This window comes from Callorhinchus milii, unplaced genomic scaffold, assembly GCF_018977255.1.
Source record: "Callorhinchus milii isolate IMCB2004 unplaced genomic scaffold, IMCB_Cmil_1.0 Scaffold5, whole genome shotgun sequence".
NCBI classification, from domain to species: domain Eukaryota; kingdom Metazoa; phylum Chordata; class Chondrichthyes; order Chimaeriformes; family Callorhinchidae; genus Callorhinchus; species Callorhinchus milii.
In genome coordinates, this window is record NW_024704746.1 from 41,538,435 (window position 1) to 41,556,693 (window position 18,259).

Sequence of the window (18,259 nt, forward strand, 5' to 3'; positions counted from 1 at the left end):
GTATGATAAGTAGTAAAACAACTATCTGACCCTTTCTAAAACATTTTGTTTTTTGGTGTCTGCACTATTAGAATAGGGACTTTATCTCAGAATTATTAAGCCATATTTATTAAAATACAGATAGCTATTCAGAAAGTAGCCACAGTGTACTATCTTAAAGACAAATGTGACCGTGTGGGCACTACATGCAGTGATGATCATTGAGAGCCCAGGAAGCTAATAATGAGGGAGAAACACCTGGTTGAACTACTTTTTGCTTTCAGTCCTGCATTCATTAAACTACAGGTTTCACTCCAGCTGATCTAAAACTTGGCAGGAACATCAAAGATCTCTATGACTACATTCTAGATGCTTAATTAATTGTTATAAATATTGTGACTAGGTCAGTCAATCCCCACTAAGAAGCTAAACTTCAGCAACTTAGAAACTCCATATAAAACGGTATTTCAGTGCTTTGGGTTAAGAGCGCACACACTTTGTGTTTTTATTATTTGTTTGGTTACATTAATCATTTGATAGTTTGGACCTACAAACTGTTTCTTTTGGAAAATAATAATTAACCTTAATTAGCATTAATTAACCACTAAGGTGTTGGCTTTCAGGATTGAGAACATGTCTTCACCTCCAAATTTTACCGATGGGCCAAGCAGGAAGGTCTCATCCATTGATTGAACCTTTTATTAATTCTCACTTTGCTAGGGCTCCCTATTTCGAGTCACTTCAACCCAAACAACACACCACCTATCATCTTGGCCCTTATCAAAAGCGAGCATGTGCATTTAAGTGATAGTTTTCTAAAATCATTGGGAAATGTGTGTATTACACACTTACTGGATCTGGCAAATAATGTACCATAGTGACAAAGTGGATAAGTTGACCACAGATTTCATCTCTTAATGTTTGATTTTAGGGAACAAAATATGATCATAGTGAACTACCTTATGTGAAAACTTAAATATCCTTGTAAAGTGCAGTTTCAAAACTGACTACCGTCTTCCCTTCCCCTGCCCTTTGATATAGCACGCTTCCTGTACTGTTCTTGGTTATAATGCACTATTTTTATGGCTCATGAATTTTCTTTAGATGATTTGGAATTCCTGACCTACAAAGGGGAAAATTGTGAACCACGCAAACAATGCATTAAGTATTCTAAAGAATGTGTGAGGTTGCACATTTGTTCAGATGTGCTGTACTAAATTTAGCTGTACCATTGTTTCCAATCCACTCTGATCGTGGTTTGCTCAGTGGAAGATAGAATATGTGTAATGCAAAAATGAAGTGAAGTATAGGAAACTTCAAATACAACTTTAAGTGCTGCACATAATCAAATAAAAGTGGTTGAGAAAAATTAAGAGCTTTGATTCCTACTCAGTGAGTTTTGCACCCAATGTTTTTTTTCCCCTCCCACAGGAGCTCCTTTTGTATCCAGATCAGAACAGGAAAGCAAGGTGAAAAGACCTCACTCCTCCTGGAGGTGAAATCTCAATTGGTAAGTGTGAAAGACTTTTCAGGCAGCAGTTAAAACTTCAAATCATATCATTATTGTACATCTTCAGTAATCAGAAAGCAACAAACATGTGGCTTGGTTCTAAGTTGCTGTTATTCACATTCCTGCATTTCTATCGAGCAAACTGTTTTTACTGCAATAATGCTTTGCTTTTCCACTCCTATATAAATCTTTATTACCAATTTGCTTACGGCTCCCATGTTACAACACAAGGAAACAATTGGTTTCCTAACCTCAGCAAAGATCACTGAATAAACCGACCTAGTGCACCATACATCCTTTGATTACACATACAGTCTGCGTTTTTGATTGCTCCATACATGGTTTACAATGAAAATTTAGAATATTTTCACAATTATGTATTTTACTATGGCTATTAGATTAGCCTCTTTTTCTTCCAGGTTACACGTGGTTTGCTCTTCCTCAAAGAACATCTGCTTTCTAGTCACTAATTGTTGGGCACGGGCCATAATTTATTTGCTTAAAATAGTTGAAACAATTCTACAGTAGGTTCCATTAAAGTCTGTTGAACAGCTATCTTAAATTTTACCACACTATTACCACTATTTTGCCACAGTTGTTGAAAACTGAGATTGACCGTTTTAATTGAAAGCAATATTGTATAAACTAACATTTTCCTTGAAGGTTCATTACTCAGGTGCTTCTGTGTATGGCTATTCAAGGGGCTGGGTCACAAGAGTACAAATGGAGCCTCTTGATCCGGTTTTGGCCATGTTTTCCTGGAGAAATTATGACAAGTCAGATGATAGAAAGAGAATCAGGTCCTAATATCATTCGTCCAAACTAGAGTAGTTACAACTAGATACTGCATCTTTTAATAATCACTCTAAGACAGCAGACTTTATCAATATGAATCTGATGCTGAATCAATCCCATATATGAGTTTGGGATTGATCCAGCATCAGGGTCTTTGGAATAAAATTTCCAGCCTACCAAAGAGGTAGGCTGGAACTTGCTTTAGCAATCCATTCCTTGATTTCCACCTCCCTCACCCCACACCCCCACACCAACAGCTAAGCTTTTGACTAACATTTTCATGCAGTTTGTTTGTCCATACTCAGAAAGAAAAAAAAGAAAAATGTAAGCTTCTGATAGTTCTCTCCTTGCAGAGCAGCAGTGTTTCAGAGTACATTTCTGACTGCTTGTTTTCTTGCTTATTAAAATGCGAGTTCCCAAATATTCCACAATGCATTACTTAATTCAAATTGTATATTGACAGGTAAATTAATTTCATGACTATGGCTAACAGGTTTTTAAATACTATGGCTTTAAAGGTATTCAAAATACCAGAAAATATGAGACTTTAAGTCAATGGGATGAGCTCCCTAGTAATTGACTTGGCATTTTTAATGGGGATATTTATGTACTCTCACTCACTTGCCTGAATCACTTTTTCATAATATTGGATATTGTTAGAGGGGACCTTGAAGACGCTAAGTAGATAAAGTAAACCCAGAAGATACTTTAGATTTTTCAAGGAAAAAAACAAGTGGACACAGGTTCAAGCTTGTGGAGAACAATTTTAGGCCACAATTTTAGGATATTTTTCTTTAGACTACAAAATACAGTCAATCCATTTTACAGTATATCCTCTGAAGCACTTTCAGATCTCTCCACAATGTGATAGGGCTCTATATCAAATGAAAGAATTATTTTTATTATTAGGTGACAGAATGTTGTCCATAACTGGAATAAGTTACCAAAAATGATGGTAGAGGCCTGAAAACTAGACTGTTTAAGAAACCGTTTGATGTTGCAATGAGAAGACAGTAAGGTTGGTGTTCTGTAAGGATGAGACCAATGATGCAAAGAGTCTTCTTCACCAGAATGCGCGTCTCAGCTTCTCCATGGTCTTCCTGCCCCTCCGTGGGGAAGCTCTGTGGGCACTGCTGCCCAACTTCTCCTTGAACTCCAGCTACTCTGCAGGATTCAACAATTCCATGGACTCCAGCCTCGTCTGACTGGAAAGTCATCATGCTTGGCTCCCATCAGTACATTCACTCTGCAGTACCTTTATTGCAGACACTCACCCTGTTGACTTCTCTGGTTGTTATCCCTTTTCACAAAACGCATGCAGAGCCTTAGAATTTTTTCAACCCGCTACTCTCCTTTAGACCTTTTGTCTGAGCTAGGACCAAGTCGTTCTTCTTTAATCTCTCCAATATTACTAGCCTCCAGCGCTACCACTTCCCCAGGACAGCCCAAACACTCATCCATGTCTTTATTACCTCCAGGCTTGGACTTTTCCAATACCTTGCTTGTCAGCCTCTCCAGCTCCTCCCCTTCATTATCATTCAGATCATCTAGAATTATGCAGCCAACTAGACCTCATGACACATCTCCCCATCCTCGCTTCGCTCCATTGCCTCCCTGTCCCGCAGCAGACTGACTTTAAGAACCTGATCCTTTCCTTGAAATAACTCCATTGCATTCAATTTGTCTCGTCAGCGAGTGAGCAAAATTTGCCCCAATATACTGGACATCCCTCTGCCTCACCTTTTCGCTCTCTGCTTTCGAAATGTGGATATTATTATTATTATTATACACCCAACTCTGTCCAAGCCTTTGACTACCTTCCCCCACCTCCCCTGTCCTCCATCCCTTCCACTCCAAACTTCTAAAATGCTTTGAGATATTCCCCAGACTCGAAAGGTGCTGTATAAATGCAGATTCCTGTGGTCGCCACTGAGTCCTGTAGCTCAGTGGTTAGAGCACTTGCCTTGCAAGTGAGACACCTAGGTTCAATTCCAGGCAGGGCGAAACCTTGGGCAAGTTTCCTTACTCCACACGCCTAATAATAATCCCTCCAAAACAAAACAATAATAAATTGGTCATTTTCAATCCACGACTGTTTGTGGGACACTGCTGTGCGCAATTGGCTGCGGCGTTTCGCCCACAAACATACGGTCAATTCACTTTACAGTCTATTCTGTGAAGTGCTTTGAGACGTCGAGAAGACGTGAAAAGCGCTATATCAAATACAAGGATTATTATTATTGTTTATCTGTATTTCTCTTGCAATCTTGTGATCATCTTAAGGGAGATACGGAATTCAGTAGGTTAGAGATTCACTGGAGCAAGCAAGTCTAACAAATATATATTTAAAGTTTTTTATAAAAAAAAGTATTCTCAAGAGGAATGAGAGTACAACATTTTTTTTGTTATATCAATAAAGGGAATGTATCCTGCTTCTTTAAACACCAACTACTAGTCTTCAGGCAAAGAAGGAGATTCTGTAAGGGGAGCAGATTTGTTATAAACCAGGTTGCTGAGATGATTAGACTTACACACTTTTGTTCTGAGCTAGCGAGGCTTTGCCTGTGGGGGTGGATGTCAGCAGGATGGAGACATGAAATCAGCAGTTTAAATTTTGAGGGGAATTTTTTTTGAATTAAAGCGGTGAATAACTCCCAAGTTCCTTGCAAGATGGAACTAGTTCACTGACGAGATGAATATGGGGTGCGGGGGGGGGGAGGGGAGGCGGAAGAAAGGTAACTGAATTCATTTTTTCGAAAGAATGGTGTTTATGAGGCTTTATGTGTTTAAATGCAGAGGTGAGATAGTTTTGAGAAAGACAAGAGCGAGATAGTTTTGAGAAAGACAAGAGTGAATGCACATTATATTACAGCAACTTTATTGTAAAAATAATGATCATGACATTTGATATAGCACCTGATCACACCTCCAAGAAGTCTCGAAGGGCATCACAGGCTTTATTGTATAGTACAGTGATTGTGCATTTGTAGGTGAATGCGGCAGTCAATTTGGACACCACAAGTAGCCACAAAGTGAATGACCAATTTTTTTGGTGGATTGTGGTTCAGGACACCGGGAGAAACTACATTCTCTTTTCAATCAGTGCCATGGGATTTTTAACTCCCATCTGATCAAGCAGACGGCACCTTGGTTTAAACGTCTCATCTGAAGGACAGCAGCTCTGACAATGCAGCGCTCATCCAGCACTGCGCTGGAGTGTTAGACTATATTGTAATCTTTGTATTGAAAAATAAAAAATTACAAAGTTCTACATGAACCAGTAATCAAAGAAGAACCACTGACCCATTGGTATATTTACTACCACCGGAATCAATACATTGGAATTAAAAATGTATATGATTTGTTTGATGTTAGAAACTACAATCATGTAGAGTATTTTTCCTTCACAACTGTTAACGTACTAATTTACAAGAACCAGTCAGGTAAAGTCAATTCTTCCCTCCCCCCTCCAAATAAAATGCATAATTGAGTGCTAAAATGCTTGTTATGAAATAGGAGAGTTTTACAGACAGCTTGTTAAATAGTGTTGCAATTTAACTGCCTTTTATAATATTGTAATGCATTGTACGTTTGATTAAGCAGTGTATTTCGTAGCCTAATAGCAATTAAGTTAGCAGTATTTATCAAAAGGGAACTTCACAGAAGTGTTTCCATGACAACCTCCATGCTAGTTAAGGCCAAGAGATGTGATCAACAGTTTATTTTTTTTTCTTTTGTGAAGATGAGATTTGTGCTGACAGTTTTGGTTTTAATGGCACTTTCATACTATGTGAAAGTATTTGTTTACTGGATCATATGCTGTTAGCTGTCAACTGCAGATAGATTAGCCGGTTTGATAAAAGAACGGATTGAGGCGGTGTGTTCATCATTAGTGCGGCTGCAAAATAAAATCACTAAAAATAGGCCTGACTTTTAACAAGCAGACTTAGTTAACAGAAGTTAAGATCATCAAATTAAGTGTTACTTTGCTCATTTGAACATACATATTTGCAGCTGGAATAGCAGGGACTGAAATGAGCAGTGCTTGTTTTTGATTAAGTTTTAAAACTGAAGTAGTCAAAGCGTGTGTGCATTGTTTAGTTTTGTGAATTTTTATGTGTGGTGCAGAACATACTCTGGCCCTTTTTTGAATAAAAGATGGCAAAGAAAGCTTGTTAAAATGCAATTATATAGTTTTTCTTAAGAAAAGTGATGAAACTGCTTCAACTCCTGTCAGGCTCCTCCTTTTTAATAGCTTCTGCCTGGGGAACCAGAAGATACACATACTATTTTTTCACTCTCTTCCCCCCCCCCCCCCCCATCTGATTCTGTTTCCATGGCAATGTGTAGCATAAGGACAAATTCAATAACCACATTACCATGTTGTTTTCTTGACCCTGAAACATAACTGGGTGGAAGAAACTGAGTAAATTGAGGGTATCCTGCTCTGTTTATCTTGGTTTAAAGTTGTTTTTTTAAAACACACACAACTCCTCTGTATATAAGTTGTTTTGAAATTTAGAGAATGTTGACCAGACAAACTATTCTGTAGCAGGACCATTTCCCAAACCCCAAGCAAATGAGCTGAATGACCAAAGTTTATGGTTTATTGAATTAGGGATGAGGGAGGAATATTGGCCAGAACACCTGGAGAACATCCTTTGAAAAAGTGGCAAGGGTTCTTTAACATTCATCTAAATCACCAGACAGAACCTTGGTTTAATGTTTTATCTGAAGGACCAAACTAGCATCCTCTCAGAATCTCAGAACTGTTCAGGAATCTCGAGACTTCTAGGAAAGAATACCAGCAACTCAGACAAACTGGACAAACAATGTACCTTGTCCCTATTACAGTACATAACTTAGTCGATCAGTCCCCTGTATACTGTTCACATAATTCTAATGTTGTTACACCAGTGAGTTCACCGAGATGTTGCTGTGGGTCATGTAAGAAAGTAATTGAAAGTGTAACATGGACAGCAGAATATCTGTGGAACTGGTGTATTTTTGATCCCAAGTTGTTTAATTTACCTCCACAATTTGGAATGAAGTAGTTGGTCCTTGGTTGGATAACAAGGTTGAAGCATATCTTATTGTTGGACTTTTATTGAGGTGAGGGGGTGTGGGGAGAGAAAAGGTGAAAGAAGAGAGAAAAGACAACTTATCTGATGGCAGGAATGTGTAATGTCTGGTAGTTATGTCCTGAAATAAATCATGCCCAAAGTCATCTAAGAAAATTACTCCAAAGATTCAACAGTCAAAACATTGCACAGCCAAAAATTCGACAGTCAAACATTCCTGCACTGTATTCCAACTTTATACTGTATACTATAGTGCTTAAGGTATTTCTTTAGTTGTTTGGTGTGAAGTGTTGAAGGTTTAAGATAAACACATTTGCTATTTTGTAACCACAGGTACTTTGGTTAGAATTTTATGTTGAAATGAGATTCCGAGTTGTTTTTGTCCATGCAAGTTGCGAATGACTGAAACAGATTTTACTATAACAATAACAAGAACTTGCATTTATGTAGTGTCCTTCATGTACAATAATATTGTGGAACACTTTATGGAGGCATTGGGCTGAACCTGACTGAGAGAATGGTGTAAGGGGAAGCAGTCAAAGAGGTAATAATAATAATAATCCTTGCATTTGATATAGCGCTTTTCACGTCGGGAGGACGTCCCAAAGCGCTTCACAGAACACACTGTAAAGTGAATTGACTGTATATTTGTGGGCGAACGCGGCAGCCAATTGCGCGCAGCAATGTCCCACAAACAGTCGTAGATTGAAAATGACCAATTTATTATTGTTTTTTTTTTTTTTGGAGGGATTATTATTAGGCGTGTGGAGTAAGGAAACTTGCCCAAGGTTTCGCCCTGCCTGGAATTGAACTCAGGTCTCTCACTTGCAATGCGAGTGCTCTAACCACTGAGCTACAGGACTCCGAGGTATGGTTTAAGGTTTGAGTTCAAGACCTAAAGAGTGTGTGCGAGACAATTGGATTGAGGAAGGGTATTTTGGAGGTTAGAGTGTAAAACTTAGAAAGGTTGGCTAAGAGTGGTGTTGCAGATTTGGTGGGGAAGTGTAGCAAGCCAGCGTTAGCTAAGTGAAGGGGTGAGTAGAGGGGTGTAGTAGGAAGGGATCGGAGAGATAGGGAGGTTTTAATTGTGGCTGGCTTTTGTTACTGATTTTTGTTGTTGATTTTCAATGGTTTAACCATTTACGGGGAAAGCTAGCAAAAACTTTCTTTCCAATATAAACCAACAGCCCACGTCTTTTTCGCACACTTTTTTTCACAGTCAAATTACGAGTTCAGCTGCTGTGCACGAATACCACGTGCACGATGAGGGGACCGTCTGTCATCATGGAACTGTGGACATTTTCACCCCGGTGTCAATTATTATCTCGGGTCTCGTGGTAACATCCTTAGTTTTCCAATTTGGAGCGTTTAGTGCAGGAAATTTGGATTGAGAATTGCAAGTAGCCAGATGCATGAAATCCAACCTGAACTGTTCTTCAAAATCCCAAGATTCCAATGGGATGTTTTGTAAACAATGTGAACCTGGAAGTCTCGTCTCTGCCATTTATTAACCGCATGAAGTAGCTGTTATGACTACTGCTGCATTAAATTAGCGAAGGGCAAGAAAATGGAATGTGCTTAATGTTCTCCAAACATGGGACTAGTTTTTTTTTGAAAAAACTTTTCATCTTATTTGCATTCTAAAGCCTCTCTCATTCCAGAGTGACAGGTGGTCGTCTTTCATGGCCTCCATTTGAAATAATCCCTGTAGCTGCATAAATGGAGGCCGATTATCGAACTTTGAATTTTTTTTCAATCTTATTTTTATGCAAGAAGAAAACTCCTTCTGCAAAGAACTCGTTAGGAAAAGACCAAATGTGTGACCAAGTTGTGATCCTTCTTTTGAAAACAACCTGCAGTAAAACTGGGCCAGATTCTGGATTAGAGCGTTCCCTTTTTACCTCTGAGAGCTGGGTTTGAATTGAGCTCCAATTGATGAGATTAAATTTCCTATTCATGCTGCAAGGGCCTGCATCCAAGCTAGTACTGCTGTGGCTAGCATAACTGTAGCAGAAAAATGATATGTGTTTGATGTTCTCCAAACATAGAATCACAGAATGTTACCGCAAAGAAACAGATCATTTAGCACATCTGGCTTTGTGTTTTTCTACATATGAGCCACCTGATCTACAACAACAAAAATTACATTTATATGGTGCCTTACACGTTTGGGGGGATGCCCCAACGCACTTGACAGACCTGGCTTGGCTCCCTAATCTCACCCTTCAGCTCACTTGGTGCACCTTTTAATATTCCTCCACTTCAAGCATTTAATTTCCTTTTAAAAGAATTTATGGACTCTGCTTCAACCACAGTTTATGATAGCTAAATCCACATTTTCCTCACCTTCTCCAGAAAAACAGAACAACCAATTTGCACACAAAAAGGACCAACAAAGAACTATTAGGTGCGTGACTGCTTCATCGAGAAGATACTTAGTCAGAACATTGGGAAAAACTTTTTCCTCTTTTCTAATAATGTCCGAATAGGCAGGCAGGATCTTGGTTTAAAGACAAACCTGACAATGCAGCCTGTTATTGGAGTAGAGTGAGTGTCAGCCTGAAACTTGAGCTCGAGTCCGCCTGACCAGGACTGCCTTCTTCCACCTACGCCACATTTCCCACCTCCGACCGTACCTTACCTCAAATGCAACCAAAACCCTCGTGCATGCGTTTGTAACCTCGCGCCTGGATTACTCAAACGCACTCCTCGCTGGTCTCCCCAGCTCCACTCTTCAAAAGACCCAGCTCATTCAGAACTCTTCAGAACATACTTATCCGGACCAAACTCCATACCCACATCTCACCAGTTCTGGCCAGGCTCCACTGGCTCCCCATCACCACCGGATTGACTTCAAGATCCTCACACTCGTGTTCAAATCCCTTCACTCTCTAGCATCTCCCTACCTCTCCAACCGCCTCACTCCCCAATCCACCACACGGCACTTCTGCTTCACTGACACTGGCTTCTTGTTCATCCCTTGCACCCTCCGCCCCACCATCGAAGGTTGCGCTTTCCGCCACTACGTGCTTAAACTTTGCAGCACTCTCCCTCAATCCCTCCGCCTTGCCCTCTCTCTACCCTTCTTCAAGTCCCACCTGAAAACCTTCCCCTTCTTGTGCTTACGGCTACCTCCCCCCCATAGGACGCTATATAAGTGCAAGTTGTTGTTGATTCCGGAAGCAGGACTTGAATCATAACTTCTGATCCAGGAACAAGAGTGCTACCAACTGAGCCAAGTGAATGTAAACTAAGACTGATGATTTAACAAGGATAGCAAAACTGAAATGATTGTAGAACATTCACAAGTTGAGTTTGAACCGTCTCAGCCCAGTTCTCAGTAGCCCTGGGCCACAGCACAATGTTAATACTTCTGCTGTGTGAGAATTACCATTGTGGAAGTCATATTGAAATTTCATGAATACATTTCTTCCCCTTTGCAAAATATTGACCAACCAGTTGTGAATAATATTCTTTATTGAGAAGAAAAAGAATGTTTAAAAAAGCAAAACTGTTATCCAGACAAAGTTGATAGTTACCTTGTAGTATTTGCCTGTGTTTTGAGTGTGAATTGATAGATACACACTCCTATCAGAAATGCAAGTGGGCTGCACAGCTGTGGCTGGCTGCTCACACACCACTATATTTACACATGGTGTTGGTATTATTGGATATTGTGCATTCTGCCTATCCCAAATGTTGTTCTACATTGTTCTGAAAGATGAAATGGTTACTATATTATTGTTTCTCTCTTGATTCTGTTTAAACTTTAACAAAAGGGAAATAAGAAAGGCGAAGCGATCATACGAGAAAAGATTAGAAGGAAACAAAAGGGAACCCTAAGGTATTTTATAAGCATATCAAGAGTAAAAGGTTAGTCAAAGGTAGGGTGGGTCCAATTAGGGACCTTAGTGGAAATCTTCTTGTTGAGGCTGAGGGCATGGCTGATGTATTAAATAAGTACTTTGCAACTGTCTTCACAAAAGAAGATGATACAACCAATGCCACAATATTGCAGGGAGTGAACAGAAATTGGATATGATAAAAATCAACAGAGAGGAGGTATAAAAAGGGCTCAATATAGATAAGTCACCCGGTCCGGACAGGATGCATCCTAGGTTACTGAGGGAAGCAAGGGTGGAAACAGCGGAGGCTCTGGCCACAATCCTTCAATTCTCTTTGGACACTGGAGTGGTGACAGAGGACTGAAAGGTTGCAAATGTTACTCCCTGTACATAAAGGGGTACAAGGATAAACCTGAGAACTACAGTCTAACATCAGTAGCAGGGAAACTTCTGGAGACTGTAATCCAGGACAATATAAATTCTCACTTAGAAAACTATGGTTTAATAAAGGACAGTCAACACGGATTTGTTAAAGGCAGATCGTGTCTGACAAACCTAATAGAATTTTTTGATGAAGTGACTGAGAGGGTGGATGAAGGTGGTGCAGTAGATGTAGTTTATCTAGATTTTCAAAAGGCATTTGACAAAGTGCCTCATAAGAGACTTATAAACAAAATAGAAGTCCATGGTATTAAAGGGACTGTGGCAACATGGATCCAGAACTGACTAGGAAACAGAAAGCAGAGAGTGGTAGTAAGCAGTTGCTGATTGGAGAGAGGTGTGTAATGGTGTCCCTCAGGGGTCAGTATTGGGACCACTGCTCTTTCTGATCTATATTAATCTGGACCTGGATATAGGGAGCACGATTTCCAAATTTGCAGACGATAGGAAAAGTAGTTAATGGTGAGGAGGATAGCACCTGACTCCAAGAGGACTTAGACAGATTGGTAAAATGGGCAGAAACATGGCAGATGAGGTTTAATGTGGAGAAATGCGAAGTGTTGCATTTTGGTATAAAGAATGAGGAGAGGCAGTATAAGCTAGATAATAATAATAATATACAATCGTAAAGGGAGCAAATGAACAGAGAGACCTGGGGGTCCACATAAGCAAATCTCTGAAGGTGGCAGGACAGGTAGATAAAGCTGTTAAAAAAGCATACAGAATACTAGGTTTTATATATCAGGGCATAGAATTCAAAAGTCAGGAGGCTATGTTGAATTTTTATAAAATGCTGGTTAGGCCTCATTTGGAGTACTGTGTTCAGTTCTGGGCACCACACTTTAGGAAAGATGTTAGGGCATTGTAGAGGGTGCAAATGAGGTTTACCAGGATGGTACCAGGAATGAAGGACATTAGTTATGAGAAGAGGTTAGCGAAACTAGGATTATTCTCCCTAGAGCAGAAAAGATTAAGAGGGGATTTAATAGAGATTTTCAAGATCATGAAAGGATTTGATTGGTTGAACTGGGAAAAACTGTTTCCACTGGCATGTGGGTCAGTAACCCAAGGACACCGATTTAAGATAGTTGTTAAAAGAAACAGAGGGGAGGTTAGGAATTTTTTTTTCACCCAGCGAGTTGTTCAGATCTGGAATGCATTACCTGATAGGGGAGTGGAAACCGATTCAATAACAACTTTTAAGAGAGAAGTAGATGGGTATTTGGGGAGAACAGGATTGCAGGGCTATGGAGAGAAAGCGAGCCAGTGGGATTGAGTTGGATTGTTCTTTTGGGAGCCAGTGCAGATGCGATGGGCCGAATGGCCTCTTTCTGTGCTGTATGATTCTATGAACATTCATATTAGTAAAACCCATCCTCTCTGTCCAAACTCTGTCATCTATTTTCCACTTTGGCACTCCTTATAGTTTTCTTTTACAAGATTGGCGTTCTTTAATGAGATGTTTTGTGGCTGGATTAATGTGTGTTAGGATATAGGAAGAACTGGATCACACATTTTTATTTGGAAGAATAAGGTTTACAAAATTGATCTAGAAAATATTTTTTAATTGAAGTTGAAGATTGAAGGTATTTTCTAAGGTCATTTATTTCTTAAATCAGAAATCCACACCTAGAATGTTTGATCATAATATTAGAATACTTTAGGTATCCGCATGCAACTTTCCATATATACACTTATCTTTAACAGTTCTGAAGTGAACACGGGACTGTGAAATACTAGGGAAATAATTCCAGTTGTGTGCACATGGACAAGAATCCTAGGGATGTGATTTAGCCATATTGCTGGCTAAATTGTAGCTAGTGCAGTTTGCTTTGTGAAAACTGGCAGTTGTATTCACCTACAAACTGCATAGCCACTATACTTGATATTTAAATCCTGTGAATTGCTTTGAGATGTCCTCCTAAAAGCCATGATATCAAATGGAAGGATTATGATTATTAACGTGATTAGCAACTTTGCTTTGATACTAGTTATTTTTTCACCTACACAATCACTACATTTAATAAAAACTTTGTGAGCTCCTTCAGACTTTATAGGTTCAACACGAAATGCAATAATTTATTATTATTATAAGTCATGGGCTTAGTAACCTGAAATGCATGGGTGTAATTTTGCTTGCCAGTAGCACAAATATTAATCTATACTTTTGTACAATGTTGGATAGAGTTGGAAGAAAATAGACATATATACTTAGAGATGAGGAGAGAGTGACAGAGAGAGGGAATAGTTGACACAATGTGGTACAATAGTGGCAGTATATCTTCTAACAGAGCAATATTTTTAGTAAATTAACTATCAGCACTCTGAAACTATCCTGCAAGTTGTTGTTGTAGATGATTTGTGTGTTGTATTTTGTGCAATAATCTCCAGTTTGCTTATCCAGAATTGGGTCGGTTGCAGGTAGGGTGGATAACAGGCTCTCCACCCGGCTTTCCTTTTAAATTAATTTTCCTGTTTTTACAACCTGCACTTTGAAATCTTCGGGACCAACATCTTCTGTTCTATTGCCTGCTAGAGACAGAGAATAAAGCCCACTGAGACTTTTCTTAATTGTTACTGGTCTCCAACCACTTTTCTGTCCATGGCTGTACTAAATATATAGTCAACTAGCAAGAGATTGTATCCTGTAATTCTAGTCAGACAAGCCATGATTGTGGGTTAACAGATGGCTTCCTCCTGCACAGACCCAAGCATGCAAACATATGTTTGTTATTGCAGAGCACTGTCTTCCACACCTTATGAGGGTACCTCCCATATTGAGGTTAAATACTATTTAATACTATATCCACACAAGTCTTTCAAGATTCAGATTAACATGCAGTTTATACTTAGAAGTGCTATGAAAAAGCAGATTTAAATTCTTTATCATTGGAATCAACTGAGCAACAATTGCTTGTATTCACGTAGCGATTCCTAATTAGGTACCCTTCTCTATTTAACAAAAGAAAATAGCAATATCAAGGATAATGGATACCTAGAAGGGTATTCAAACTAATAAAATTGGCTGGTTTGGGAGTGTGAGAGGGGGGTGTGGGGATGGTGTCAGTAAATTGTAAGTCTTTCAATCTGTTTGAATAAACCTCATCTGAATCTTGTGATTGTGTAACTGCCTTGAATTGTCCTAGGTTCAGGCAGCTCCACTTAATTGTATACCTGTTAAGTGTGTAATAATATGGAAATTTATGTGTGTAATTTTGCAGTCAGTATCTGCCATTCTCACGACAGCAAATGCAAATTTGTTAATTTTCATCCATGGACTAACCAGTGTCTAGCTCGTGTAATGTACTATCATGTTCTTACTACCATACACTTAGGCAATTCTAAACTGTCCTATTATCGTAAACATAAAATGAATTTTTCCAAGAAAATTACTGTATGGATACACAGTGCTTACACATACACAGTTGTTTTTCTCGTTTTCCAATTATCTTGAGCTCCTGGAGACAAATTGGATATTGTTACTCATATATTGAACCTCCAGCTGCAAATGAATAAATTAGCATCTAAAGAGTCATGGGGGGGTGGGGGGAGAGAGAGAGAAGAGGAATAACCTCAGGGTCCTTTTAAGAATTTTATGCCAGGCCCTTCACAATAGCTCAGTGAGGAAATGCACCTTGTTGTGCAGCACTCGGTTTTGCAGACCAGGGAGGTCTATGCTGAATCCTTGCTCTGTGTTGAGTTTGTTGCTCTTCATCAGTGGGCTTGAAAATAACATCAGTATTGTTAGATTGGCAATAAGGAAAATAAATCAATTAAAGTTTTCATTCCTATCACCAGCTGTTGACCGCTGCTGGAAAGTGTATGCCTTTACTTCAGGATTTGCCTTGCTGTAATGGCTGCCCATAGTCAAAAACAGTCTGTCCCCAGGCTCACAAATTAAAAAAAAGGCTACTAGAGCAAGCTACTCTGAGGCTGGTGGTGCCCATCGAACCATGCCACAATGTGAGTCACTGCCCTCGGGAGAGGAGGGGATAAAATGACATTGTGAGCAAGAAATAATTTGATGCAATGCAGGCGATTTAGTGGTACTGTAGTTTTCCTCAACCATGTTGTATAGAAGACTTTGTTGTGCAAGTTTATCTCAATGTTTTTTCCCTTCCTGTGGTATCAATGGGAAGAAGGGAAAAAATCTAGTCTTGACTATTCATTCTCCGCCTTCAGCTCATGTCAATTTGCATGTACTTTCTGGTGCTTTCTAATTTTACAATGTGTTTTCTCCGAAACACTACCCCGTATGAAGAGCGTTATATAAATGCAAGTAGTTATACATAAATGCACCCTGTTTTTGATGTAACTTTTGCATTTCTGCTGATTGGCTTGTCATTTGAATACATCCCCATTTCTGCCAATCTTGGTGTTCATCAAAGCCAGTCCTGGGGGAATTGAACTCATAATTTTTTGACTCAGAGACAAGAGTGCTACGAACTGAGCCAGGCTAACAGAGCCATCATCCATATTGCTACCAGGAGTAATCCAGGATGTGTATTCAAAAAAGCTCTGTGGTCATACATCTGGAATAATTTGCATGCTCTGGTAAGAGATATCTTACAAACTGTTTTTAGAATTGATTATTGCTCTGCTGCTTTGCCTGATTATAAAATTGTGTGTGTTTATGTATGTGTGTGATAAATCCATATAATCATGTCTTTTTTTCAATTTTCTCCTGTAGTTACCAGAGGATTATATAGGAATTGTGACCTATATTTCACAATCAGGCAATTATTTATGTATAGTAAATTGTGTTTCACTGGAACTTCCTCACTCGTTACCAAATGAGCCTCATTCTACTTTGAACTGAGAATTGAGGCTGACTTTTACTCTGACTCCCGTCATGTTGGCCTTGATGGCAGCACTCTTGCATTTGAATCTGAATTGGGAGATTTAGCCCCACACCATGGGCTTCAGGCCTACAGAGAGAGTGCTTGACCATTTGGGCTTGGTGCTGAAGGGCACCTATTGAACTATACCCCGAGTAGGGAAAAATTGAGTCAATTTCTGGGGAGGAGAAATTAGGGAAGAAAAATTCATGGAAAAAATGAGATTTGTCTTCTGGCCTTGTTTGACCGGCAAAACCATCGTTGCATTCTGTAACATAACTCAATATGTCTGAGGTGCTGAGAGATATTTTCACGTAATGAGGCACAATATTAAATGCAAGTATTATTTTGTTATTGCATAGTTTTAAGTTTAATTTCTGATCCTGTGAGGTAGTTATTAATTCCACTTGGTGGTTTCCATGTAATGTGGCTTCAATTTGGAATCTCATGTTGTCTGGGATTTCTGGTGCAACCCTCACAATCCTCCACTTTGTGGCGCTCTACGTTGGCATTTTGGTGTGCGTTATGCCACCCTGTCTATTTCACCCTGTCTATTTCAGTTCTTCATACAGCACTCTTGTGGGCAGACTTAATGTCACTAATGATTCTGACACTTGCTTTGAATAAACTGGGAGAGCTTCCTGCAGGGTAAATCTACCTATTGCAGGTGGTGTGGTGCCAGCATTGAGCAGGAGTGATGCACTGAGATCGGTATTTGGTCATTACTCATCCATTTCTTAGCTGTTTGTGGCACATTGCTGTGTGCAAATTGGCTGCCGTGTTCCACCAACAAAATACACAGTCACTCCACTTGATAGTATGTCCTGTGAAGCGCTTTGGAATGTCATCCCAAAGTGAACGGTGCTCTACCAAATGTAAGGATTATTATTATTATTACTACTTTGAAGATGAATATGAGCAAAAGAAGCATTTGCTTGAATAAATAATCGACTGCAAGAAGATTTAACAAATTAGATAAATCCATTGGATTTGAAAACAGATGTCTGAAATAAGCCTGGATTTCCATGGTGTTGTTTCAATAAAACTTCAATATAGAATGTTGATTTACTTCCTAAAGTTCTGATCTTTAAAAAGGTCCAAAGATTGAGAAATAATCCAAAAAGGAATTTCGTTGATGTTGAATTCTTATTGCATTGTAGCACAGATGTGCTTCAAACCTATCCCTGTCTTTTGCCATCTCTTCATTCTTTCATTTTAGAAATTCATCCCACCACTTAAGAAACCCAATTCCTTCTTTCCCTTGAAGATACTGCTCTATTTGTTCATACTTTGGTACTTTTTAAATGAAGCTGCCATCAAGACTCAAACTGGCCATTACCATAAAGTGTCTGGTGTAATCCAAATTTGCCAGTATACTTTTCTATTTGGCCGCTCCGCTGGTGATAATTTTGCTTACGTTACTCACACTTTGGAACTCTACTCTTGAAAACCTTGACGACTCATTTGTTATTGCCTTGGACATCTCTTAAAGCCACTGTCTGTGTCTGGCATTGGGCACTTTTAACCATTTACTTTCTAATGGTTTTCTAGTAAAGTTGTGTTCTTGGCTAATTAGTTTCCTCTCAAATGGCTATATCCGTGCGGCTGTTGGAAGTCCATCATCTGATTTTTTTTTATTTATCAACTTATGAATTCCCCAGGACTCTCTTCTCTCTCCCTTTCTCCTACAACACACAAACTTTATTCCTTTTTGACATTAATGATCTTCACTCTTCATCCAACTCTGCTCACTCTTCATCCAACTCTGCT

General features: G+C 39.2%; 1 protein-coding gene across 1 annotated transcript in view; it reads left to right on the forward strand.

Annotated features, from left to right (window-relative positions):
• Window positions 1-18,259, forward strand: part of foxp2 (forkhead box P2) — a 344,421-nt gene that overhangs the window by 12,404 nt on the left and 313,758 nt on the right. Inside the window, exon 2 of the mRNA XM_042335911.1 lies at window positions 1,411-1,489. The gene's annotated coding sequence lies outside the window, so the exon portion shown is untranslated. The remainder of the gene's footprint in view (window positions 1-1,410; window positions 1,490-18,259) is intronic.